Source organism: Macaca fascicularis, chromosome 5, assembly GCF_037993035.2.
Source record: "Macaca fascicularis isolate 582-1 chromosome 5, T2T-MFA8v1.1".
NCBI lineage: Eukaryota > Metazoa > Chordata > Mammalia > Primates > Cercopithecidae > Macaca > Macaca fascicularis.
In genome coordinates, this window is record NC_088379.1 from 37076034 (window position 1) to 37087886 (window position 11853).

General features: G+C 42.4%; 1 long non-coding RNA gene across 1 annotated transcript; it reads right to left on the minus strand.

Moving 5' to 3' along the window:
• Positions 1–5969: 5969 nt before the first annotated feature.
• LOC135970784 (uncharacterized) lies at positions 5970–11552 on the minus strand. The gene is made up of 3 exons (XR_010586636.2): positions 11455–11552; positions 9300–9435; positions 5970–7349 (listed from the first exon to the last, which is right to left on the minus strand). It is a non-coding gene; the product is annotated as an uncharacterized lncRNA (long non-coding RNA).
• Positions 11553–11853: the final 301 nt, after the last annotated feature.

Sequence of the window (11853 nt, forward strand, 5' to 3'; positions counted from 1 at the left end):
GAAGGATAGACACAAAAAGAGGTAAGAGTAGGAATTGAGAGACACCCTAAAGAAGGTGAGGGTGGCTGGAGGCAGTCAGTCAAATAAAGCCACTCCTTTACCTATCAGGAATCGCTGGGACTGCACTATGGTCATGCATCTGTGCTGTCATCTTGTCACTGCCCTCATTATATTTCTAATTATTCAGTAGTCACCATTTGCAATTAGCCTTTCCAATTTTCAAGTTTTTCCTTCTTGGAAATTTCCTTTTTCCTTCCCTGGGTACCTGTGATAGGTGGAATAATGGCTATGCAAAGATGTCGACATCCTAATCCTCAGACCCTGTAAAGATGTTACCTTATATGGCAAAAGGGCTTTGCAGAAATGGTTAAGGTTCTTGAGATGGAGAAAATATCTTGAATTCTCCAGGTGAGCCCACTGTAATCACACGCCTCCTTATAAAAAGAGGCAGTAGAGTTAGGGTCAGAGAGAGAAGTTGTAAGCACAAAGCCGAGGTCACAAAGAAGAGAAGACGCTCTGATGCTGGCTTTGAAGATGAATCGGGGAGGTAGTGAACAAAGGAATGGAGTCGGACTCTAGAAGCAGGAAAAGGCCAGGGAACAGATTCTACCCTAAAGCCTCCAGAAGGTGCCAGCCCTGCGACACCTTGTCTTTAGCTCAGTGAAATGGAGTCATATCTCTGACCTCCAGAACTATAGGAACATACGTCTGTGTTGTTTGGGGTAATATGTTACAGCAGCAATGGGGAAATAATACAGTACCTCACCTCCACCCACTGGGTATTTTTGCCTCTACAGCTTGGTACTGTTAGGCATTAGCCTAACAAAAACAATAACAGCCACTTGCATACAGCTTCAAGATGTGCCAAGAGAATTTCACACCTGAGAGCTTACCCTGTGCCAGGCATTTTGCAAACACTGTATGCATTGACCACTGGTTCCCACAAATATCCCATTACTTGCCCGTGGTCGCATTGAGCCAAGATTCAAACCCACGTGGGTCTAAGTTCACAATCCCTACTCTCAACTGCCTTTCATTTTATATTATACATTTGATATCTCATTTGATTCTTATGTCAAGTCTTTTAAGATAATTTATTTTTTAAAAAATCTTTCATTTGTAGATGAGAAAGCTGAAGCTCAGAGAGTGTAAGTGATTTTGCCAAGACCATTCATCCAGTAAGAGTCAAAGCCAGCCCTCAAACAAATCAAACATTTTATTCTCTTTGACCCATTCATGAGAAATAATTATTTCTCCCTTGAATTCTTCCAGGTCTTTGTAAATACCTCTATTACCACAATGCATTTCAATTATGCATGTATGCAATACAAGCTGTTAGAATGCCAAACCCTTGTGGCTCAGTCTTGATATGATGTCATGATTAAAGAGGCACAGGCAGCCAAAACTGTTCAAAAACGAAACTTTATTATTAGTCTTTTTAAAAAAGGAGGGAAGATCCAATTCCAAGTCTCCAGCCACACATTTCTATCCCCTTTCCCTTTTCCCCAGTCTCCGCTGCACTCCACAGCCTCATGTTCACCACCCACCCTCCAGATCCTCTCTCCTCTCTTCTCCCCTGGCCCCAAGTGACATTGTTCCTCTCCCTTTCTCACCTCCTCTCTCTAAATCCCCTATTATTCTATCTCCTTAGCTTCTCCTCTACATCTCTTATCTCCTCTCATCAGCTTTTTAAAATTCTGCACCACAATTTTTTGTTTCACTTCAGAGAGTGTTTCACACCAGAGGCAGTCCACTGGTGAGCCGGGTAAGGGAGGGGTCTCTTCATCTCCAGCAGTGGAAGGTGGGGGAAAGGGTCAGCCTGGAGAGAGTTACCGTCAGCCATCTTTCACCCTGTCACATGAGTGATGACAGCAAACCTTTGTGAGAATACCATTTTTGTTTCTGATGCTGCTCCGGTATGCTTTTCTTTTTTAGAGACAAGTTTTCACTGTGTTGCCCAGGCTGGAGTGCAGTGGCATGACCATGTTTCACTGTAGCCTTGACCTCCCAGGTCCAAGCAATCATCCCACCCCAGCCTCTTGAGTAGCTGGGATGCACCATCAGGGATGCACCACCATGCCCAGCTAATTTATTTTATTTTATTTTTTATTTTTGTAGAGATGGGGGTCTTGCTATGTTTCCTAGGCTGGTCTCGCACTCCTGGGCTCGAGTGATCCTCACACCTGGCCTCCCAAAGTGCTGATCTATGCCCTTTCTAATCTTCCCCATAACCCTGAGAATTAGGTACTTAAAGAAATCAATGTAGAGTTATGTGGTTCCACAGGCTTTCCCCTCATACCCTCTTCCTTTCCTCATTCCACACTACCTTTCACCATATCTTCTAGCTAAACTATGAGTTCCTCAGTGCCAGGTGCCATGTCTTACTCATCATTTTACTCCTAGAGCCTAATCACAGAACTGGGTACGTAAAAAGTATTTGAACAAAAAGCAATGCTCTCAGCTGGGTGTGGTGGCTCACACCTGTAATCCCAGCATTTCGGGAGGCTGAGGCAGGCGGATCACGAGGTCAGGAGATCCAGACCAGCCTGGCCAACATGGTGAAATCCCCATCCCTACAAAAAATACAAAAATTAGCTGGGCCTGGTGCCAGGCCCCTGGGAGAGGTGGAGGCAGGAGAATCGCTGGAAACCGGTAGGCAGAGGTTGCAGTGAGCCAAGATCTCAGCATTGCCCTCCAGCCTTGGCAACAAGAGTGAAACTTGGTCTCAAAAAAGAAAGCAATGCTCTCATCACACTTTCAGCACAACTCCAAAGGAAGTCATCACCAGCACCACCCCACCCCACCTGTGACAGTCATGATCTTTCTGGCCCTCCATTACCGAAACCACAATGTTCATACCTATCTGGGTTCTTAGAATTCTCATGCAGAGAGCTGGGTGAGCTGTTGTACACATCTAGTCTAAACCCTTACTTTATTCACGAGGAAACAGCCTAGAGAGGTCAACCATCTGGCCAATGACCTTGTCCATTGCTTGGTTCATTATATTCCATGGCTTCTCCTTGCTAAAGAAGAGTTGTAAATACAAAGCAGGAAGTTGGCACTGACATTCTTCAGGTGTTTTTTTTAGGTGCCAGCCTGGACCTAGTCCCAGCAAGCCATATGGCTTACTGATTATCTTTTTACATAATTTTCCAGTAAGTTTTATGCTTTATCACTGAACTCAGAATGGATTGAGCCAAAATTCTTCTTCAATTCAGGGACGGCCATTTGACCTCCAAATGCTTTTCTTTACTCATCAAAAAAAGGAAACAGCACTGACCCTGAGAATAAAGAATAAGATTTGGGTTCTGGTTCTGACTCTGGTATTTGGTCTCAGGCAATTTCCCAAACATCTGACAGCCAACTTTGAGTCAAGGGCTCCCTGATGGTCTTCCCTAGACTGCATCGAGAATTTGTCTACCCAACCTTCCCTTTCTCCCCTTTGCTCATGGGCTGATGACTCCCCAACTCTTGCCTGGATCCCCACCCCCCACCTTGTCTCAGGTGCTTCCGTTAATAAAACCCTTGCACATTTAATCCCATCTTGTCCTCTGCTTCTCGGAGGACCCAAATTAACAACCTATTTTTCCAGACATATTTTTTCATTATTGAAATTGGTCTCAGTAGAGTCCTTCAGTCATGCAGCCTCATCCCTTTGGGCCCAGAATTCATTTTCATCCAACCCATATTTACCAGTCTGCCCATCTTGTGCCAGGCACTGTGCTAGGTGCTAATGGTCACAGTGGTGAAGCCAGACATGGTTTCCTGGAATCTACATTCTGGTGCAATGTTCCTCTGCCTTTTTCCCTTCTTATCAGTCCTACTTCTTCTTCAAGAGCCCCACTGACTTTCTCCTAACTCTACTCAAATCATCCCAGCCCAGAATCACATGGCATCTGCAGAACTTCCCTAGCTCTCATTGTTTGTATTGCTCTTTTAGTACTTATGATTCTTTATGTTATATTTTGTGTTTATGTATTACCTAAGCAGCTTGATTTTTAAATGTTTGAGGATAGGAGCAGTTTTTTATATTTTTGTGTGCTAAAGCAAATTGGCATGTAATAAAAATGATATTTATCGTGTATTGGTTGCTTATTTTTTTCCAGGGAAAGAAATTTTCAAAACCATGGGAGTAGGTAAGTATATTAATCTTGTCTTTTATTTGCTATATTTGGATGCTTTGACATCTCGGGTTTTGCTGACCCTGGAGGAACTTCTCCCAGAGATAACCAACCCCTAGAGGTGGTAAACAACTTGCTCTCTAGTGTGTTCTTCAAATACAAACCAAAACAGAGCCCGCACCCCAACCATCTCCCTAATGGGGCTGTCATACTCCATTATCTATTAATCATCACAGGAGTAGGTATTGGGTAACTACAGACACTCCCTATGCCTCCTACGCCTCAGAGCCTGCTGAAGTTATTCAAATTATCCAATCCTGAGACTGCCCCCACCACCTCGCCCATGCATTGTCCACAGTTATTCCCTTTCCCTCTGCCTCCTGACCAACCCTGACGCTTCCCTGTGTGCCCCACCCCTACCCCATGCTATGGTGTGCCCCCTCTCCTGGTAACCTTGAGACACAAACTATCTCTTCAATGGCAGTCACCTTCTGATCTATCCATCTTAACTGTACCGTGAGTTTTCTATGAATACACTGTAATTTAAAGCAGTCAGGAAGTTATCAGATTTTTTTAAGGGGGAAGTTGCATGGAAAAACTTAAATAATATTGTTTTATATTTGGAAAAAATAGTCAATTGTTCTGAAACATCAAATAAAGTAAAATCTGGCTTCCTTTTCCTGGTAGGTAGAATATCTGATTCTGCCGTGATTCTCTTCCAAGGTCAGCAGTGGAGGAAATACGTGATGAGGAAGGAAAGAGACTTTTGTGTTGAGCTGAAGGGAGCCATATTAGTTAGGATAGGACTAGGATGTTATAACAAAGGTATGTTAGTCCTTTCTTGCATTGCTTTAAAGAAATACCTGAGGCTGGGTAATTTCTAAAGAAAAGAGGTTTAATTGGCTCACAGTTCTGTAGGCTGTACAGGAGGCATGGTGCTGGCATCTGCTTCTGGTGAGGGCCTCAGGAAGCTTTCAAGCACGGCAGAAGGCAATTGTGAGCCAGAACATCACATGGCCAGAGAGGGAGCAAGAGAGGAGGTAGGGAGAGGGCCACGCTCTTTTAAACAACCAGATCTCATGTGAACTGAATGGGAATTCACGCATCACTAAGGGGATGCCACTAAGTCATTAATTAGGGATCTGCCCCCACGACCCCAACACCTCCCACCAGGCCCCACCTCCAATACTGAGGGTTACATTTCAACATGAGATTTAGAGGGGACAACCCTCCAAACTGTGTCAAAAGGAGTACAACCATTAACCTGGACCTTAAAAAAGCTAGAAGTTCATTGCTTTCCCATGTAACAGTGGGAGGTGAGTAGTCAAGGTTGTTAGGAGCCCTGCTCCATGCAATCATTGAGGCCCTTGGGGCCTTCCACTCATCTGCATGACTGAGTCTGCGCGCCATTGGTTCTGGCCAGGCAAGGGGAAAGAGCATAGAGGAGACACATCCAGTGTCATAGCCAGTAGCTCAAAATGGCCTACATAGTGTTCACTCACATTCTATTGGTAAGAACTTAGTCCCAGGGCCACATACAACTGCAAGGCAGCTACCCTTCAGTTACCATGGAAGGAGAGAAAACTGACTTGGGGGAGAGTGGCACTCTGTTACAGCACCATAGGCTGCAAAAGCCTGAGAAATACAGTCTTGCATGCATCTTACGACGTTTTATTATTTTCATTTGACAGCTGGGGACACTGAAGCTCAGACTGGTAAAGTAATTAATTAATCCAAGGTCATACCTGTAGTTCAAAGTGGAACTGGAATCTGAAGTCAAGACTACAGGATTTTAAAGCATCTTTTCCTTGTATTTTCTTAAACAGTACTCTGCATTCCTTTCTGTTCTTACTAACATTCTTCAGTTTAAACATTTCTTATCTCTTTTAGTTTGAGTCACATGTTTATTTTGTTCTTTTTCCTTCTTAAACCTACAGTTTACAAAATGTGCCCATTTATGTTGATTGCGTTTTCTTTCAGCTTTCATCCCCCTTTATTTAACTTCCCTCATGTTCATTTTTCTTGCATTTGGTCACTCTTCTTTCACATCTAAATTATCATAATTCAAACATTGTTTTTCTGATCTATTCAGTGTTTATGTCATTGTTTGTTTTTCTTTCCTCACCTTTTTAATAACTATTCCTGTGGAAATATGAATACTTTTGGTCTGAGTTAGCCTATCTTGATGTCAATCAATTAATAAAGTTCAGGAAATAAAAAAGTTACCTTGAGTTTCCAAAACATGTTTGCATGTGAAATACCAAGCCATTTTATTAAATACACTTGAAGTATTGTATTAACTCTTTTTAAGTTCAGTGTACAAAACAAGATGTTATATAGTAAGGTTGCTGATAATCACAAAGTAAGTACCTAGAAACAGCTAAATTCTAAGCCATGACATCATTGTTCCCAAGTAATAAGGGAAGAAAGGTAACTTGAAAGTGCAGGAGCCAACATGATAAATAGTGACATTATTTCCTGGTTTTTACTACATAAATTTCAATATACTTGGGCTTTAGCCTGGAAAACGTTTGTAGAAATTAATTATATCGGATTAACAAAGGGAAAATCAATTAGATTTCTAAATTACTAATTTCAAGAGAACATTCCAAATAATAAGAGAAATTAAAAATTAATTTTTCTCTTACCAGTAGATCTCTGCAGCTACTGTCCTAAAACTTCAAAAGTTTGTGTAGTCAGAAGAAAGAAATTAAATACTATTTAATGCCCCAATAGAGCAAATATTTTCTTGCATCTTTTGTCTATAGTTCTAGTAGTCATAGAAAATGGAGGATGCATTTTCTTTAAAAGAAAAAAAAAAGTCATAAAAAACCTAATAGATGAATGATACTCATCAAAGCATCAATTGGGAAGCAAATGTGGATGAGCTCTACAGCCAGAGGGAGTGTGAAATCCAGCTGTGTTCTTCAGAGGAGGCTAACGGCTGTGACAATCAGCCCCAGCACTCCAGTGTTCATTTTTCATTTGTGAAATAGCACAATGTGAGTGTTCCTGGACAGGTGGCCCTTCTGTATGGCTCTTTCCAAGCAATGACTCGGGACCCAGGCTTCTTCAATCTTGTATCTCCACCATCACCTAGGGCATCAGAGTACTCTGACTTCCAGCTTCACAGATAACAAGGAAACAAGAGTGGAGGATTTGGGAGGAAGACAGTCAACAGACCAACACCCAAGGGCAAGACTGGGAAACTGACTCTGGTTCTATATCCTGGAAGAAAAGGAAACAGGATAGTAATTACTGCCATGCCAGCATCTCTCCTCCAACACAATACAAAGCAACTCATTTTCAAAGTAGCTCCATTTATACTCATTTTTGTAGGGGAGTGCAATGGTTAATTTTGCATCAACTTGACTGGGCTAAGGGATGCCCAGATAACTGGTGAAACATTATTTCTGTCTGTATCCGGAAGAGATTAGCATTTGAATTGGTGACTGAGAAAAGAAGATCACCCCCACCAAAGTGGGTAGGTGTCATCCAATCCATTGACGGCCTGAATAGAACAAAAAGGGAGAAGAAGGGGGAATTTGCTCTCTCTGTCTGAGCTGAGACATCCATCTTCTCCTGCCTTCAGACATGGAAGCTCCTGGTTCTCAGGCTTTTGGACTCAGACTGTGACTTATATCATCAGCACCCCTGGCTCTAAGGCTTTCAGATTCAAAGTAAATTATACCTCCAGCTTCCCTGGTTCTCACAGCACTTCTTGGCCTCCATAATGGCACGTGCCAATTCCTTTATATACATATAAAATGAGAATTGTTACTCCAAAGGAAGATTATCTTGTGTGGGCCTCATCAGGTGAGCCCATTAAAAGAGAGCCTAAGAGTCAGAGACAGAACTCAGAGAGATTTGAAGCAGCAAAACACACTCTCTGTTGTCCTTGAAGAAGCAGTTCCGTGTTGTTTTGAATGTTTCAAATCCCTTCATAAATGTACATAATTGTCTACGACATTTATAAACAAAATGTAGCTTTCCAATTTATTTCGTACAGATGGAAGGATCAACAAGTAATTCAATGCTGCACAGGTAGCCACATTTCACATTTCATCATCTGTGTATTTGGAGCTGTGTCCAGGTGGCAGCTTGGCAGCTCCATGGTCCCCTGTAGCTGCTGCTGCTTCTTTTTTTTTTTTTGAAAGGGAGTCTTGCTCTGTCGCCTAGATGGGAGCTCACTGCAACCTCCACCTCCTGAGTCCAAGTAGCTCTAGTGCCTCAGCCTCCTGAATAGCTGGGACTAAAGGTGTGCACCACCATACCCGGCTAATTTTTGTATTCTTAATAGAGAGGGGGTTTCACCATGTTGGCCAGGCTGATCTCAAACTCCTGACCTCAAGTGATCCACCTGCCTCGACCTCCCACAGTGCTGGGATTACAGGCGTGAGTCACCACACCCACTCCCCACCCTCCCCGTAGCTCTTCTCAGGGTTTTCACACCAGCATGGCTACCTAGCAATAAAGTCTGACCATTAGGATTCTGTGGCTTGCAGCACAGATACCATTTGTTCCACACAGTATTCTAAAACATGCAGAACCATTTAATGTGGAATATTTTGAAATCCCAAAGCCACAGTGATCTTTTAAATTCACAAATCTGATCATGTCACTTACCTGCTTAAAATTACCCAATGACGCACCATTGTCTACACCATGATGCTCAATCAGTGCCCTGAGATTCTAGCCCCTGCGTCCCTGTCTAGCTTCATCTGTGGCCCCTCTCCATACACGGGCTCTCGAATCTACTTGTTGTGTTATTTCCTACCTGAGTGCCTCAGCTACTCTGGCCTTCTCCTTCTTCTTTGAACTAACATCTATTTGTCCTTGAGAAATTCAACTGCCATCTCTGTTTGCATTCATTATTTGTTCCAATTATTTGACTCTTACACGAGTATCACTCAATTCCAAATTATTCAGTTTCTGAGATTGAATGGTGAAGGCTTAGATAGTGAGTTTGGGTAGCAAGGGATACTTACATTATCTAAATATATTTGGTTCCCGAGTTTCAAATAGCAAGTATTGAGTGTATGGATAGTGAGGACCCTGAGCAGTATGTTAATATAAATAAATACACACACATAGACACACACACACACACACACATCTAATCAGTTCCTGATATTGGATAGCAAGGCTACCTGATTATAGTTTTGTTTCACAACTTACTTTTCGTGTATATACATGATACACAGAGGCAGCGTAGTCTACAGGGTTAATGGTATAGGGTCTTCAGCATGACTGCCCAGGTTGAAATCCCACCTCTGCTGTTCACCAGCCTACCTCTCTTCCTCACTTTGCATAGCTGTAAAATGGAAAAATAATAGGGCCAATCTCATTAAATTGAGAGGATTAAATGAGTTAATACATATAAAGTATTTACAATTGTACATGGCTCATGGAAAACACTCCGTAAGTATTGACTGTTAGCGGTAGTCATAGCAATTGTTTTGCTATTTATGCCTTGGTTTGTTCCAAAAAGAATGTAAGGTTGTGTGTGTAAATGCATGTGTGTGCATGTGTGTGTGTGTGTGCATTTTACTCCTCAATTAGCTGGCATGCTCCCTAGGGGCAGCAGTAGTGGCCTGTAATTTTTTTGTGCATTTTTAAAATGGCTAGCACAGTGCCAAGTATATGGTGAGTGCCCAATAAATATTAATTCCTCCTCCCCCTTTCTCCTTAAAATACACACCATGCTAGTCTCTGTTTTCTCCCTCTATGCTGAGCACCATGCTTGGCTCAATGGTATACGTGTGTTGCTTGGTTGGACTGTTGTTGATTGCCACAGGTTGTCAAGCCCTACAGAAGTGCCTCAGCCTTGGAAGGATATTCACTGACCTATTCAACAATCTTGTCCACCGTTTCGTCTGCAGATTGAATGTGCAGTATTAATGAGCTTTGACAAGACAGAAGAGAACAGGTTCACAATAACAACTGAAAATTTAACCCTTTTGATATGGTTGGGATATTTGTTCCCTCCAAATCTCATGTTGAAATGTGATTTCCCAATGTTGGAGATGAGGCCTAGTGGGAGGTGTTGGGCCATGGGTGTGGATCCCTCATGAATGACTTGGTGCTTTCCCCAAGGTAGTCAGTGGTAAGAAGTTCAGCTGAGATCTTGTTGTATAAAAAAGTGTGACATCCCCCCCACTCTCTTGCACCGTTTCTCTCCATGTGACACATTTGCTTTCCCTCCATCTTCTTCCATGAGTAAAAGCTTCCTGAGGCCTCCCCTGAACTAAAGCAGATGCTGATGCCATGCTTCTACAGCCTGCAGAGCCATGAGACAAATAAACTTCAAAAAACAAATTACCCAGTCTCTGGTATTCTTTTATAGCAACACAAAATGGACTAACACACTCTCTATTCTTAATGGGGAGAAAAGCTAGAATTGTAGTGAAATGAAATGTTTGTGAAGAAGATCATGACTGACTTCCATTTAAAAATGTTTTTTACGTTTAAAAATATGTGAAGTTCAGCTGGACACAGTGGCTCATGCCTGTAATCCCAGTACTTTGGGAGGCCAAGGCGGGCAGGTTACCTGAGGTCAAGAGTTCAAGTACAGCCTGATCAACATGGCGAAACTCCCTCTCTGTTAAAAATACAAAAATTAGCTGGGCATGGTGGCATATGACTGTAATCTCAGCTACTCAAGAGGCTGAGGCAGGAGAATTGCTTGAACCCAGGAGGCAGAGGCTGCAATGAGCCAAGATCATGCCACTGCACTCCAGCCTGGGTAACAGAGAAAGACTCTGTCTCAAAAAACTAAAATATTAAAAAAAAAAAAATGTGAAATTCAATGTGCCTGATGATGCTGCCAGAAAAGAGAAAGCTAGCCTGAGTAGACCTTCAGTTCTACCTTTTCTTAAAGTATGTCCTATGGAAGCTTAATGCTGAATTAAAGTCTCCTAGAAACCTTATTATTAGGGGATTTGGGTCAGGGACAATAGTTGTTCTTCATGACCTTCTTTTGTAACCTCCTAAAGAATGCTGTCTATCATCTCACAAGGTTTACAAGGCCTGTTTTGTCCTTTGTAGTATCTCCCATGGCCCATTCAAGGGAAAAGGAAGCTCTCGCTCAAAGAAAGTTTGTGCACTATGCAAATACAGTGATATCATTTTTCATCAGGCTGAACTAAACAGCACACAACAAAACCAAGAACCTACACCACTGCTTATGCACTTACGTGCTAATATAAACTCTATAGATTTATAGTCCCTGATGTGTACAACGTCCCTTACGTGTTAATCTGTTCTCATACTGCTAATAAAGATATACCTGAGACTGGGTAATTTATAAAGGAAAGAGGTTTAATGGACTCACAGTTCCGCAGGGCTCGGGAGGCCTCAGGAAACCTACAGTTATGGCAGAAGGGGAAGCAAACACGTCCTTCTTCACATGGTGGCAGCAAGGAGAAGTACAGAGTAAAGAGGGAAAAGCCCCTTGTAAAACCATCAGATCTCGTGAGAAATCACTCACTATAATGTGAACAGCATGGAGATAACCACCCCCATGATTCAATTACCTCCCACCGAGTCCCTCCCACAACACATGGGGATTATGGGATCTACAATTCAAGAGGAGATTTCGGTGGGGACACAGCCAAACCATATCACCTAACATGTGTGAATTATCCTGTTTGCTTCTAAAGAGAACAGTGATAACTACAATCTCTTCACTATTTTACATCTAGGTGGATCTTAAGATCACAAGATTTTACTC